We start from the raw sequence: 16,617 nt of genomic DNA, 5'->3' as shown, positions 1-16,617 counted from the left end.
AAATGCTAAAATATCTTCAAAAAATTCAATGCTCATTTTAAAAATACATTATATATATATGTTTACATAAATAAGAACAAACTAGATGCCTCCCCACTAAGCCAGGAATAAAGCCACATCCCCCACCACTACTACAATATTTAGCTGCACTAGAGTCATGAGCCATGGCCATCTAAAAAAAGGAAAACAATTAAAAGCATAAGAATTGAGGGGAAATGAACTAATATTACCTCTATTTTGTAGATGACATTATAGTGGACCTTTAAAACCCAGAACCTAGAGAACCAATGATAAAACTAACACAAATATTAAAGAAATTAAGCAATCTATTAGGACATAAAATTAGTTCACCAAAAGTAAATAGCCTTCATAAAATTAAAAATGATACCATTTGGAAGATATATTGAAAGAGAAAAATCCAATTAAAGTAACAAAAATAAACTTGAAAAAGAAAATTCTATTAAAGGAAGGAAGGAAGGAAGGAAGGAAGGAAGGAAGGAAGGAAGGAAGGAAGGAAGGAATGAAGGAAGAAAAAGTAAGAGAGACTAGAACAAATGGAAAGACATTATCTCTTGTAGGACCCGGCAATTTAGTATCATTAAACATTTGCTAATTCTCCCCAGGTTAGTATACTAATCAGTGAAATTCTAAGAAAATTATCAATGATTTTTTTTTTCCTGAAAGCTCCATGGATTAATTCTGAAGTGTACATGGGAAAAAAATCCCAGAATCCTGAAGAGGAAGAATAATAACAGGGGGTTTCTGCTACCAGATAGTAAAATTATAAAGATCAATAACTGAAACAACAGAGTTCCTGTATATAAATAGATAAAGCAATGGAAAATGAAATTTACAAATTTAAACCGGAACATCTTGTAACATAAGCAAGAAAGTACTCAGAAACAAATGGGACAGACCAAAACAACAAAGAAGCCAGTTTGCAAGAGTTCCCATAGATCAATTTTTCTAATGATTGGAGCACAATAAAGAATGATTCTAATATAAGAGTCCATAAGAATATTAGAAGGTCATAAGGGGCAGTTAAGGAAAGATCTTCTTTACATAAGAATTTGTAGTTTGCCAACTAACAAACTCAAAAGAAACGATAAAATAAGAAAGCTGCCATTTTCCAGCTCAAATGTAATAATTTATTTAGGTTCATTAGTGGGTACAAAAATCAATATGTAAAATGTGATTAAGGGACATAATATTCACATGTTCTCAATGTATTATCCCACATTTTGACAATTGCAAAACAAAAAAATAGATTGGTTCCACTAATAGACGCTACTTTAACCAAGTGATCTTGGTTAAACTTAATACAGTAGTCCCTTCATTCATTATAAAGTTTTAACTTCTACTTTATTCACTTTAAGGTTTTTAATTTTTATAAAGTATTGCCTTTATAGTTTTATCCAAGATCCCCAGTGGATACCTGAAACAGCAGATAGAGCCAAACTATATATATATAAAATATATATATATAATATATATATACTATATTTTTCCTATATATACATACCTCAGATAAAGTTTAATATATAAATTAATTACAGTAAGAGATTAACAATAATCAAATAGAACAATTATAGCAAAATACTATGATAAAAGTTATGTGAATGTGCTCTCTCTCAAAATATATTGTACTCATCTCTCTTTTCTTATGATGATGTGAGATGATAAAAGGCCTTCATGATGAGATGAAGTGAGGTAAGTGACATGGGCACTATGACATAGTGTTTGGCTTCTATTGGCCACTGGATGATATGTCAGAAAGAGGATCATCTCCTTCTGGACCATGGTTGACACAGATAACTGAAACTGTGGAAAGAAAACTTGCAGGGAAGACTATTATATCACCAATAAGTAGGTGACAATTTCCCAGTTTATCTGGGACATGCCCTATTTTCACCTCATATCCATTCTTTTTTTCAGTCTTTTTTTTTTTCTCTCTGTTTGCTTTCTTTAGGATTCTAGGATTTCAAGTTCATTGATATGTCCTTGAAATCTGTGGATTTTTCATATCATCCAGGACAATCTTTATTTCAAAAATTGTATTTTTAGTATCTGGAAATTTTATGTGGTGGTTTCATTTGTCTGATTTCTTATTTCTTTTCCCATCATATGTGTATTTTCTTTTAAATATTTATACATTGTTATCAGAGTTGTTCTATCATCATTCTCACTTCTGGAGCTGTTTCTACTGACTGATTTTTCTCCTGATTTCACGTCATTTCTTTTCCTTCTTCCTGGCCTATCCAGTAGTTTTATTGGATCCTGGCCTTTGTGAATGCTATGTGGTATTTTATTGTGTCCTTTAAAGAATTTGTGGCTTTTATTTTCACAGACAGTGCTACCTGTACATCAATTTTCTCCCTTCAAGACTTTTTTGTAAAATTTTCTATGACAGGTCTAGAGTAGACTTTACTCCAGTAATAGTTCAGAATTACTAAATCATAACCTATCTGGGGTCTGTACTGAATGTCCTAGTGGAGCAACTCTACTTTGATTGATTAGAGCATGAAATTCCCCTGCATTGAATTTTTTTTTTTTAGATTTTATTTATTTATTCATGAAAGACACAGAGAGAGAGAGGCAGAGACATAGGCAGAGGGAGAAGCAGGCTTGTAACAGGGAGCCCAATGCAGGACTCGATCCCAGGACCCCAGGATCACGCCCTGAGCCAAAGGCAGACGTTCAATCGCTGAGCCACCCAGGCACCCCAATTCTTGTGATTGTTCATCTTACAGTTATCTGGTCATGTTTGGTCAGGCCTGTGAGGCATAGTACTCAGCCAAGTGTTAAGAAAAATCATTATACATATTCCTGGATCTCTTTTTCCTACCTTTCTGCAACTTCTAGCAGAAACAGTCCCGCTAAACTCTAATCATCTCTTCAACTCAGTATGTTTGCATGGTTCTTTTTAAGTCCCCCCTTCCTGTGTCTTCTGTCCAGAAATTGGTTGTGGGCAAAAGAAACCCGGAGTGATTATAGGGCTTATTTTGTTTGTTTCTTCATTCTATAATAATATTCCTGTGCTATCTGTTGCTCAATTTTTGAAAGCAGTTGTTCCATATATTTGGTCCATTTTTTAAGCTTCTGTAAAAGAATAAGTCTAGCCCTTGTTACTCCATCATGACTGAAAGTGGAGAGCTATGTTAATACGCTTAGGAATGAAGTGTCATGATAACTGTAATTTAATGTCAAATAATATAGCAGAGAAACAGAGTACAAGAGGGAAAAAGCAAATGTAACAAAATGTTAACTAGTAAATCTAGGTTAAGACTACAAAAGTAGAGTGCCTGGGTGGCTCTTGGGTAAGCATCTACCTTCAGCTCAAGTCATGATCCCAGGGTCCCGGGATTGAGTCCCACATTGGGCTCCCTGCTCAGTGGAGAGCCTGCTTCTTCCTCTCTCTATGCTCCTCCGCCCTGTTCATGCTCTCTCTCTCTCAAATAAAATCTTTTTTAAAAAACTGCAAAAGTATTCATTTTATTATTATTTGGTTCATTTTATAGGCTTAAAATTTTTCAAAATAAAAATTTGGGGAAAGAAATGACAAAGCTATGTTATTGCTCCTGGCAATAATCTGAAAATTTTCACAAAAATATTTTAGATTTTTTTCTTACTACAATTTATTAGCTCTGTACAGAGAAAAACGTAAGGAGAGTTAACTATGGTTTTCCTCATCAAATAATACCACCTCACTTGCCAACAACAATATAGGAAAACATTTTACATATAGATTATTGCCTCTTCCCTGATAGAGGCCCAGGTCTATATCAACAAGAAAACCTTGAAGCCTTATTGCCATTTTGTAAGGGGAGAGGGTGGAGGGAGTGGGAGTAAGTGTAAGTTAGAGTACTCCTTTTTTTCTTTCTCACCATTCATCTTTTTACAGCAATTCAGTAATTACAGCTCCCCAAAACAAAAGGAGAGCAACAAGGGAGATTTGGTAGGAAGCCTTGCACTGAATTTCTCAATACCAAAGCATTTATAGGCAAAAACAAAAATGAGGCCAGTAATGCATGATGAAAAATACAATTTTTAATAAACGTATTGCTTCTGCATGCCAGGGAACACGGATGTAAGGATCAATGCAGAGAGTTGGTGGTGATAGATAAAGATCTCATATTTGTACAATAGAGCTCTTTCAAAGAAAACTAGAAAACTAGTAAACCTAATATCCTGGGATCTAAGCTGTCCTGCTGGCCATCCACCTACAAAATCCTAGAAAGAAGTTCATCCTGCAGTCAAGAAGATGAATAGAAGACAAGAGAAATTGGAATGATAGTTTCATATTTTTTATTGCTAAATATAGAATAAATCAAATGACCTATGGAAAAAAAAAAAACATAAGAAGGAAAAAGAAATATCATTATGAAGGTCCAGAGAAGAAAATGTCTTTTAAAAAACTTTATCGGGCAGCCTGGGTGGCTCAGCGGTTTAGCACCGCCTTCAGTCCAGGGCGTGATCTTGGAGACGCTGGATCGAGTCCCACGTCGGGCTCCCTGCATGGAGCCTGCTACTCCCTCTGCCTGTGTCTCTGCCTCTCTCTCTCTCTGTGTCTCATGAATAAATAAATAAAATCTTAAAAAAAAAAAAAAAACTTTATCACAGGAAAGTATATACTTTCCTTAACATATAACATCTTCAATAAAATACAAGCAGACATCACCTCCATAAAGTGGTAGAAAGGGCCATAAGGGACCAATAGAGTGAACCGATTGGAAAGCAGGATGAGATTAAAACAGTAAGATCTAGAAAGGAAACAGAATGAGATGAGATAAAGATGTGTTTAGAGAACATTAAATTCTTGGGCTTTAACTCACATTGGAAGCTGTTTGGAAGAAAACAAAAGAAAGTCATTATTTCTACAGAAGACAAACCTTAGAAGTGTTGTCAAAATATAGAGAACAAGAAAAAAAAAAGAAGCACAATAAAATGAAAGACTAGATATTGAGGAAAATAACTAGGACAATAGGAAACAAATAAATGGAAACAAAATGAAATAAGACTTCAAGACAGATCAAAAGTGTTCATTGTGATACAAAGAAAATGAATGTAAAGAAACAATACCCTGTCATAACACTGGGGAAAAAATTAATTTCAAGAATAGGAATTATTCCATAAGCATTGTTTCAGGTGAAAAAAGTTGCCTAAAACCACAAGATAACTTTTTACATTTCAAGAGGGGAAAAATTTTATGATGCCCTGGTCAAGGGCATAAACTTTAATGGAATGTAACTATGAATTTAGATACTGGCTCTGCCATTTTCAAGCTGAGTGATGGGCAATATATTTGTATCCTTGTCTTGGTTTCTTCATCTGAAAAATGGGGCTAATATAGTGCTAATTACATACAGTTGTTGGAAAGAATAAATTAGATATTTTTGTCAAGTGGTGGTGCCAGTTTATAGGAAGTCCTCCATAAAAGGTAATGATTAGGGTTATTCTACTTATTCCTGATGAGGTTGTGGTAAAATGGGCCTAACCATTTTTTTTTTAAAGATTGATTGATTGATTGATTGATTGATTGATTTGAGAGAGAGAGCCTGAGTCAAGGGATGGTAAGAGGGAGAAGCAGACTACCCACTGGGCAGGGAGCCTATGTGGGGCTCAGTCCCAGGACCCCAAGATCATGATCTGAGCTGAAGGTAGCCACTTAACTGACTGAGCCACCCAGGCACCCTAGGCCTAACCATGCTGTCATCCAATTCTGAAATGTGGGGTTGGGGAGCGTGCACCACCAACCAATTCTCAGATACTAGCTGGGTGTCCCACCACTCAACTCAATTCTGACACTGTCTACCAAGAGACAGCATCTGATCCCATAAGCAAAAGCTTAGGGAAATTAAAATTAAAAATTAAAACTGCTCTCTCCCTCAGATGCCAACCAAAAATGTAGTCTGTTACCTGTGCTTCTGACAGAATGGCTATAAATCAGAGTTTCCCACACCCCCCTCCGTGGATTCCATTAATTTGTTAGAGTAGTTCACAAAACTCAGAGAAACAGTTCACTTAATAGATTACCACTTAAAAGGACATAACTCAGGAACAGCCAGATGTAGGAGATGCATAGGGCAAAATATGTGGGAATCAACACAGAGCTCCTGTGCCCCCTCAGGCATGCCACTTTCCCCACACCTCCACGGGTTTACCAACCCAGAATCCCTCCAAATCCATCTTCTTGAGGTTTTCATGGAGACTTCATTACCTAGGCATGATTGATTACATCATTGGCCATTGGTGATGTAATCATTCAACCTCCAGCCCTTCTGTTCTCACAGAAGTTCTGGGGATAGGAAGAAAGTTCCAATCCTCTAATAGAAAACTGGCTATACTGGCAACCAGCCCCCATCCTACCTGAGGGGCTTTCCAAAGCTACTAATTAACATAACAAAAAGCACCTTTATTGCTCAATCACTTAGGAAATTCCAAGTCTTTTTAGGAGCTCTGTTCCAGAAACAGGACAAAGATCAAATATCAATATCTCATTATAAATCACAGTGTGACAGTCCTAACATACCCTAGCGGTTAATGACAATTTATTCATAAGTATCATGAACTTCAGAGTCTTTGAAGTCTTAAATCTTTCAGTTCCTGGGGTGCCTGGGTGGCTGAGTCAGTTGAACATCTGACTTTTGATTTTGGCTCCAGTCATGATCTTAGGGTCCTGGGATTGAACGCATGTCAGGCTCCTGTTGAGCATAGAGCCTACTTAGGATTTTCTCTCTCTCCCTAGGCCCCTCTCCCTACTTACTCTCTCTCTAAAAATAAAATTTAAAATAAACTTGTAGTTCCTTTAAAACATCTAGCCCAAGGAAGTAATGGAAAATGAAAGATTCATGTACAAGGATGTTCATCACAATATCTCCTTTTTAAAAATTTTGATGTATATTAAAAGTGCATACAAGTTAAAAATACTCTTTCAATAGGTATTAAATATTGTTATATTTTCTGATGGATTTTGTCTTATCTTTCATTCACCATTATGTATAGCTAAAGCTCCCCAAGTTTTTTCCCTTTCCTACCTCTCCAAAGGTATCACTATCCTAAGGTGGCTGATGATCACGCCCATCTGTGTCCTAGCTTTCTTAATAGATAATATATTCAACAGTATTGGTTGGGAGTCTAACTGTTGCTGCTGGGGCTTGTTCTAGGTGTCTGAGATAGGTCAGTGAACAAAGAGACAGCAATCCCCACTCTAATGGAAGCTTACTATCTAGGTGCCGGAGGAGGCAGAAAATAAAAAATGCACATTAACAAATATATTCAACAGTACTTTAGAAGGTAATGGGCAAAATACAGCAGGAGAGGGATCTGGTGGGTTATAGACCTAGTTAGAGAGAAGAGTGTATTTAAAGTGAGTGTCACTAGGATGATAACATTGAGCAAAGACTTAAAGGAGGTGGAGCCATGTAGGTATAAAGGGAAAGAGTGTTGCACACAGAAGGAATAGTGAGAGCAGAAGCCCATACCTATGTGTTTAAGAGGGGCTTGGTGCAGCTGTACCATAGGGAGCAAGGAAGTCAGTAGTAAGAGAATCAGAATGCAAGAAGGGGCAGAGGGTGGAAGGGCCTTAAAGCCCTTGTAAGATACGTGTCTTTCAATCTTAGAAGGACAAAAAGCCATTAGAAGATTTTGAGCTGATGTGATAGGATCTGGCCTATACTTTAAAAAGATCAATCTAGTTTCTTACTGTGGAGAGGCAGGGTGGAAACGAAGGTGCCAGATGGGAGGCAGACCAAGTCAACCAACAGAGAGATGGCAGTGAATTGGAACAAGATGGTAGTAGTGAAGGTGGTGCATGTGGTCAGACGCTGGATGTATTTTAAAGGTCGAATCAATAAGATTTCCTGCAAAAACTGAATACGGGTTATAAATGAACAACTGGGAAAATGGACTTACTGGTAATTGCAATGTAAATGACCATGGGTAGAAGATATCTTGGGGAGATCAGGGAAACTTTTTAGACATGTTCAGTTTGAGATGTCCTTTAGCCATCTGAAATGTCTGGTAGGAAGGCAGACATACAAGTTTTCAGTTCAGGAGAGATGTCTGAGCTGGAAAGTCCTTTTGAGCAACACCATCAGTGTAGAGACAGTATTTAAAGCCACAGAACTGGAAGAGAACAAAAGGACCAAGGCAGAAGTGAGAGAGAGGACCTGGGATTGAGGATGAAATCACTCCAACCTGGAGAGGACTGTGAGTAGAGGAGGAACTGCAGAGACACCAGATCAGTAGGGAGAAAGACAAGACAATGAGGCTTCTTGGAAGCCAAGTGAAGAAAGTGCATCAGGGAGGAGAAATGATCACATGAAGCTGATAAAGCCAACCATGGGATCTGGCAACTGGGAGGTCACTGATAGCCTTGAAAAGAGCTGTTTTAGTGCAATGAGGACAGTGAAAACATGACTAGTCAATGGGAGGAAAGAAGTGAAGGTTTCTATGGATTTTGCCTCAAAGGGGAGCAGAAAAATGAAATGTTCGCTAGCACGGCAGTGGAGGGAGGAGTAGGGTAAGCAGAACTGGGTTTTTTGTTTTGTTTTGTTTTTATGTTGGCAGTGGTCCAGGAGAGCAGGAAGCAATGATGATGCAAAAGAGATTGGGGAGAATTACTGGAGCAGACTCCCTGAGGAGGCAAAAGAGTTCAGGTCTTGTGTACAAATGGGAGGACTGGCTTTATACAAATCATACACATTTCATCTCTAGAATTAGTCAGGAAGGCTATTAAATATCCATAAACAAGATACACTGTATTTGTGTTTTAATTTTTTTAAAACATTTTATTTATTTATTCATGACAGAGAGAGAGAGAGAGAGGCAGAGACATAGGCAGAGGGAGAAGCAGACTCCCCATGGGGACCCCGACTCGGGACTCCATCCCAAGACCTTGGGATCATGCCCTGAGCCAAAGGCAGACGCTCAACCACTGAGCCACCCAGGTGTCCCTAAATTTTTTTATAAATGATATACTAGGAATTCTTTGTCACTTTCTTCTTGATCCTAAACTTAAGTTTTAGGGATTCATCCACATTAATTCACTCATCTGATTTGTTAATTTTATATGGATTGTACTGTACTACTGTTTCCTATACTCAGTAAACAAGTCTATGCATTATCCCATGCTATAAATAAACCCTAATGTATTATCTATACCCTATTGACAGGACAATTATACTGTAAACAGTGCAGCAACTTTTCCTTCTACAACACATAGGCAAGAATGTCTTTCAAGTATATAATTAAAATCACACTACAAAGCTCTAGGATACGCACAGCTCAGATGTTATTAGATACTGTCAAACTCCCACAAAAAGATGAACTGGAGCATCATTATATATATCAAAAAATTATAAACTTTGTAAGTTTCCCAAAACAACAAAATTAATTGAAGTTTATACATTCACAGAATGAGATGTCACATAACCATTATAATAATTCTTTTAAGAAAATAGCTAATTAGGGGATCCCTGGGTGGCGCAGCGGTTTGGAGCCTGCCTTTGGCCCAGGGCGCGATCCTGGAGACCCGGAATCGAGTCCCACGTCGGGCTCCCGGTGCATGGAGCCTGCTTCTCCCTCTGCCTGTGTCTCTGCCTCTCTCTCTCTCTCTCTCTCTCTCTCTGTGACTATCATAAATAAATATTAAAAAAATTTAAAAAAGAAAATAGCTAATTAGAATGTTTATTATATCACTTTATATTTAAAAAAAGCAGAAAAGGAAATAACATGGTAATTTATATCATTAAAAATTTGATTTTTTAAATGTAGCTTTGCATAGAAAAATGAAGGTAAATATTATCAATGTTTTAACAGCCGTTATTCCTGGATGATGAGATAATGAATAACAACTTTTTCCTTATTTTTACTTTTCTGTATATTCTAAATTTTCTGCTCAAACATGTATTCCTTTAAATAAAATAGAATGGGGGCAGCCCGGGTGGCTCAGCGGTTTAGCGCCGGCCGCCTTCAGCCGGGGGCATGACCCTGGAGACCCCCAATCAAGTCCCACATCGGGATCCCTGCATGGAGCCTGCTTCTCCCTCTTCCTGTGTCTCTGCCTGTGTGTGTGTGTGTGTGTGTGTGTGTGATGAGTAAATAAAATCTTTTTAAAAATAAACTTATAAACTAGAATGTTCATATTGTTATTAAAAGAATTTCACAACAAATATTAAAATCTTTAAAAACAAAACGAATATAAACTAAGGCTTATAATCAGGAAAATTTCAATAAAAGCTCCTTTTGAAAACTCTGAGGGGAAGCCTCACCCATTAGCTTCTACCACCTTTGGGTGCCATACTGTACCATGTGAATATAACATAGCTGGTCAGCTTCAAAACTTTATAGTATTAGAGATCATCCACATTAGATCTAAGAATTAAAAAAGCACATTCTCTCCCAAGATATAAACACCAATTACAATTATTCTACGCTTGTACCAACTACTACCTCCAACGACATTTGTACTAGCTGTGAATCCTTTTTGTAACCAGTGACTCCTCACCATGTCAAAACATTCAGGTGGCAAAAATTATGTCAACTTGTTTAGCACTTCAGAGCTTCACTAGAAGATAGAAATTGGTCAAAATATAGCTGATTCAGGAGGACTTTGTGAAAATCTTGGGTGCTAATGCTGTCTCATTTGATATTCTTCAGAATCAAAGTCATAGGGTTTTCATTCTGTTCTCAACAACAGAATAACATCCTAAATATGAAATGATACCAGGGAGTTGAGATATTTCAGCTGTTTGCATCTTTCTAAAGTGTGTTCTATCCTTTAGTTCTTTATGAAAAGGTCATACAAACTCACCATCTACCAAAAAAAAAAAAAAAATACAAGTACTACTTGTATTTCAATTCTATTTTTGATATATAGAATTTAAACTATTTTAAAAATCATCTGAAGTTTGGCAATGTTGTCTCTTCACCTTTATTTCCCAGCTTCCATGAGATAATAAAAGGAAACCTCTCTATTTTTATAGAAATATTTACATACAATTTTGAAGTGAACAAGATGGCCACAAAGTCTATTTCCGTTACAGCAAGAAACAAAGAAGTGCTTTCAACCTAGAAATGTCAGGCACCATTACTTTCTGTATGGTATGAAAATGCTACATCTGTTGATGTCAAAGATAGCAATATGTCTATCTACATATGAACATTGATGATTGTGGTATGCTTCAACAGACTCCTGGCAGGCCACAGATAGTAATTGTTTTCATAAGTGGCCAGCATAAAAGTCAGTGTAACATGGACTTTTAACAACAAAAATCATCTAACCTGACTTTGAAAAATTTACTATTGAGCTTGTATTTATCATTAGAATATTTTACAAAGAGCCGGTGATAAGTGGAGATGATTTAATTTCAGTAATAGCAAATTGCATTATTATGGATTGATTGCAGGAGTGCGTGTGTGTGCGCACACGTGCACGATGTAATATATATTTTATGTTTCTACATCACAACAGATATATGTAGCACAATAAAATGCCCAAGATACAAGTCTAAATCCTTGTTGGTTATCATAACAGGAATTCTCTGTATCAAGATAAAACTATATAGAATGAGAACTGACAGACCAGAAATGCACAATAAAAAATTTAAAGGTCATATTTTAAGCTGCCTTTCATACAGCTTGTTCATTTGTGATTTCAGCTTATGTCTAAAATGCCTACTACGTAGATAGCATATTAGTTGCATCTGAATGTAGACAAATATAAATAGATACTTTAAATCATCATGAATATATACAAATAAGCAATTGAAGTACGGAACTTGACCTGAGAAGATAAACTTACCTTTGAGTTTTTCAAGATTTCTAAATCAGTATGAAAAACAACAAAATGAATATTGTCCAGCCTCTGCAATCAGAGATGAGATGGATGCTATCTTATCTCAAGATCTAGATTTTAGGCCTTGGTCATTGGAGCAAGAAACAAAGAAAGGCTTTCAAAAAGCCCTCAGCCAAAAAGACAGTCCCAGCTTCAACTACCTGAAAGAATGTGGAAAGGACTGGATTCAAGGACAGCTGGAACCAGGAGCGAGTTCAGGATTCTCACCCTGCTTTTCTTTTTTTCTGGATATTCATTATCTTCTATGCAATCTTACCTTCCACACAAAGTATGTGGCCTCCTACAATTGTTGGCCTTCAAGAAGGACTACTGTTTATTACTCCAATTTTTTTAAAAAATGGGAGGAGACTGATTTGAGTTAATTTGGGTCAATATGCCTATTCCTAAACCAATGCCTATAGCTGTGGGATTAAGTACCAAGGCTGTCCCAATTTGAAACAGTTGCCTCCTCTTCATCCAGACCCTGTGGCCAGAAAGAAAAGGTTCTTTAAAAAAAAAAAAAAAAAAAATTAAATGGCAGCCTCCACTAAATCTCATAGCAAAGGAAACAGTAGAGGGAGGAGGGAGGATACTTTCCTAAAAAGAGGGTGAGTGCTTCCACCAGAGGTTAGGAGAGGTATTGGCAAATCTAGTCATGTATTCCAGTAGATAAATATATTCCTGCCAAGCCAAATTCAACTCATCAAAATAAATATTCATACAATATGCTGAATTATATTTCCTTCCAATTAGTCAGGCTTTTAAAAAAGTAAGGAAATTGAAAAATATCTAAAATTCACTGAACACAAATTAGTCTTGCCTAGGCAACTCTTATAGGACCAGTTTTCATAGAGTCCAATTTAAACGGAGTCAGATCATAATTATCTGGTCTAGAAAAGTATAAATCTCATATCTTCCCTGCTCCTTAATCTTATTTACTTCAATTTTCTTCTTTATCAATCTATTTCAACAAATCTCATTCTCACAGTTACCTTGAAAATACAAAATCATAGATGCATTAGATACTTTTTATGATGTTTCATAGACATTACTAATAAATGTGTTTATTTTGAAAAAAGTAAACTGTCTTTGATTTCAGGGATGTTTATTCCCATTTGTTGCAAACACATTTGATGAATATAATTGGCACCATGACCACTAGTCATATCATAAAAAGATTATTTATAGCTGTGAAATCCATCCTCTCCAAATGAATTGTAGATTCTTCATTTTAAATATACTCTACACCCTGAAAATTCTTGTAACACAGTTGTGACCAAAAAGTCAATAGGTCTTATTATTTTGCAGGTAAGGGAGAGAAAAGTAAGTGTTCGAGAGAGAGAGAGAGAAAGAGAGAAATATGGTATAGTATTGATGAAAACATAGCTAAACTTGATTCCTGTTTAGAAGCTTGAGCAATCCTTAACCAGCAAGACTCTAGTTCTGACTAGCAAGTGTCAGTTAAATGCCTTCCTCAAACAAAAGGAAAAACAAGAAAGCCACATTTTACTTCACAGCTGGTTTTTGTTTGCTTACTGTATCAAGGGAGATTTTTAAATCATTGTTTTGAGTAGTGAGAGCTCATAAATGAGCTCCAGCCTTACTTTTCTGATTTTCTCAGAGATGAGTTGAGGTAGTTAGGAACATCTGTGAACATATTGGGTATGGGAAACTCACTTTCAACATTATGGGCCAACTTCCCTCCTATTACAATTCTATCTCAGGATCAAGGTCATATGGGAAACCCAGAAGGTGTGACTCTTCCTCTCTGATCAACTCACTTTGTTTTTCTATTTCTATGCTCTCTTGAATTCTACATAATTAACTTCCTTTAAGGTTCTAAAACTACTAGGTAAATAGGTTTAATGAGCTCCTACTCATTGATAGGAAATATAACAACTATCAGATCTGTTCCCAGGAATTATTATTATACTAACAGGTTATTGATAAAACTATCAATCTACTGCATTGCAGATTCTAGGCCAGTTTTGACCACCCGCTCTAGCCTCTTAAAGAAACAAAGATGGTGATGAAGGAGGAGCAAGCTGCAGCCATTTATGAGAAGTTCAGAGGCATTTTTTTACCTCATGTAAAGACCATAACACAGTGTAACCATGGCCCCAACCTTTCATGCTCTGCTGAAAGTGGAAGCAGGTAGGTAAGATCAAATCCTTGATTCTATCAGCAAGCATTTTTTGAACACTGGCCATGTACTAGAACTGGTCTAGGCACTTTCAAGGAATTTGTTGCAAAACCCTCCATCAGTCTTCCATCTCATTCACAGAGAGGATAAGATCAAAGTCTTTTCTGGGACCTAGAAGGGCCTCTGTGATCTTTCCTCCACCTCGCTCCGCTCCAGCTACAATTCTGTCCTTTCTATTTGTCCAACACACCTTGCACGTTTCCTTCCTAGAATCCTGGCAATGGTCCTCTCTATTTGGAAAGCTCTTACTCCAGATATATGCCTGATTTGGCTCGTCCTTCCTTCCTTCCTTCCTTCCTGCCTTCCTTCCTTCCTGCCTTCCTGCCTTCCTGCCTTCCTTCCTTTTCTTATTTCCTTTTCATCTTCTCCCAAATATAAGCTCAGGAGGTCTTCCCTGGCCATAATTCCAAAGTTACATCACTTCCTAATCCTTTCCTCCACTTTATTTTCTTCCTTAGCATTTGTCATTGTCTTACATAGTATATATATTTACCCATTAAGGCCTTTCGCGATCATTAAACAATAAGCTCTAGGCAGCTGGAGATTCTGGCTTGTTTTGCTCAATGTGTTTCCCAAAAGGGTACCTTGCAATAATAGTCACTTAATAAATGTTTTTAAATTAATCAGCTGATGAATAAAGTTTTATTGCTTAACAGCTCTCTGAGGTTGGTATTGTTTCTTCATACCAATGAGTAAAAAAAAGCTCAGAGATTAGTCTACCTATGTTTCCAGAACACATAAATAGTAAAGCCTCTTGTTATCTCCAGATGTGTGGTCAAAGACTCTTTCCTCTCTGCCACAGCTTGCTGGGAAATACAGCCCAAAGTCAAGGTGGAGGAGGTGAAGACAAATGTTGGAAATGAACAACCAGTAGTTTTCATGTCCTGCAGAGAAGGTGGGCCCCAGAGCACATATCATGTGGTAAGATGGAAAGGTAGGCCTCCTGCGCTTAGATCCTGTGCTTATTGGCAAATGGCTGCTAATGGTTTGAGTTTTAATCTTATAAATTAAGTATATTTTTAAAATTATAAGTGATTAGCAAATATCTGCATATAATCTAAGATTGCTCCCATGGGGGGAAAAAAACTGTTTTGCCTCTCGTCTATCTTGCATAGTATGAACTCCACTGTGGTATGAAACAAGTGCTTGCTTGAGTAACATACCAGTTGTGTTAAATTTCTTATGACTACTGGCACATAAGCCTTGCTTGAGTTTTGCACCAATTGAAGAGTTTCATGTGGCAGGATAGGGGAGGGAGAAAGCTGAAATGAATAAAATATTAATCTGGCACATGTAGCAGGCTTTTTAATTTAACATTTTTTCTAGATCTATACAGCACATTCATACAGACACTAATCAGGTTTCTAATCACACTCTTACTGTGTATCTAATATTTCTCAGTGTAGCACTCCACTCAAATAGGCAGGCCAAGTTTTTTGTAGGAATGCAAGCTTTTTGCTTTAACAGAATTGACTTTAGGTGCCTGGGTGGCTCAGTCAGTTAGGTGTCTGCCTTCAACTCAGGCCATGATTCCAGGGTCCTGGGATTGAGTCCTGCATTGGGCTACCTGCTCAGCTGGGAGCCACTTCTCCCTCTGTACTACCTCCCCTTCCCCACCCAGGCTAGTGTGCTCTCTCTCTCAAATAAATAAATAAAATCTTTTAAAGAAAATTAACTTGTTTGTTCTAATACTTCTCCCTAGTGCATATTTTTCAGACAATGAATCAAGACTTCTTTGCTTGAAAGTGACAGAAACCCAATCAAACTGGCTTGCGCCAAAGAGGAATTTATTAGCAGACATGTAGCAATAGAAGGATCGAAGTATAGTTAGGCCTGAGGTGTAGCTGGAAACAGAAGTTCGTACCCTTCAAGGCTCTCCCATCTCCTGTCTGTGCTTCTCTCTATAGAGGATATGTTGGATATGTGTTCTCTCTGAGCAGCATCTTCCATATTTTGAAAATATAGCCACCAGCTTCTTCTGTACCTAATATGTCATGGCTTTGCTACCATCTAGGGACCCATCTCTTCCCCTGTTTGTGTTTGTAAAACCTCCAGGGAAGGATTCTGATAGGGCTGGGTTAGAAGCCTGTGCCTAGGTCTCAATCATCTGTGGCCAGGTTGGAGTTAATAATAAAATGGCCACATCATTCAGACTCCACAGTTGGGAGCATTTCCTAGAGGAAAGGGTGGTACCATTACCACAGACCTCAGGAGAGGGAGGAGCAGCAGAGAAACTTACTGAGTTACACAGTAATTGATGTTGCCCATAAAGGCCTTCCTTTCTAAGTCCCATCACATGCTATGAACTCTCTCAGTATCATTAAACTTTCCCCCCAAATTTCCTACAGTCCACTAAATTATTTTTCCATTAGAGTACAAAAAAGGTTTTATCAGAGCCTATTAATAAATTGTCATTAATAAATTGAGTTACTGCAAAGATGTTCAACAGCTGATATTCAAGGATGTCAATTTTACTTGAGGCCAATTAGTCCATTTTTGCCAACCTTTGGCACAAGTTAATTAGAATGAAGTAGACATGACTGAGTCTAAACATCTCACCAAAACAATCCTTTTATGG

General features: G+C 37.2%; 1 long non-coding RNA gene across 1 annotated transcript; it reads left to right on the top strand.

Moving 5' to 3' along the window:
- Nucleotides 1–1,768: 1,768 nt before the first annotated feature.
- LOC144300234 (uncharacterized) lies at nt 1,769–14,975 on the top strand. Its single transcript, XR_013366825.1, has 3 exons — nt 1,769–1,866; nt 13,811–13,990; nt 14,842–14,975. It is a non-coding gene; the product is annotated as an uncharacterized LOC144300234 (long non-coding RNA).
- Nucleotides 14,976–16,617: the final 1,642 nt, after the last annotated feature.

This window comes from Canis aureus, chromosome 28, assembly GCF_053574225.1.
Source record: "Canis aureus isolate CA01 chromosome 28, VMU_Caureus_v.1.0, whole genome shotgun sequence".
Taxonomy (NCBI): Eukaryota; Metazoa; Chordata; class Mammalia; order Carnivora; family Canidae; genus Canis; species Canis aureus.
The sequence above is the reverse complement of the archived record's forward strand: the minus strand, read 5'-3'. Positions and strand labels throughout refer to the sequence as shown.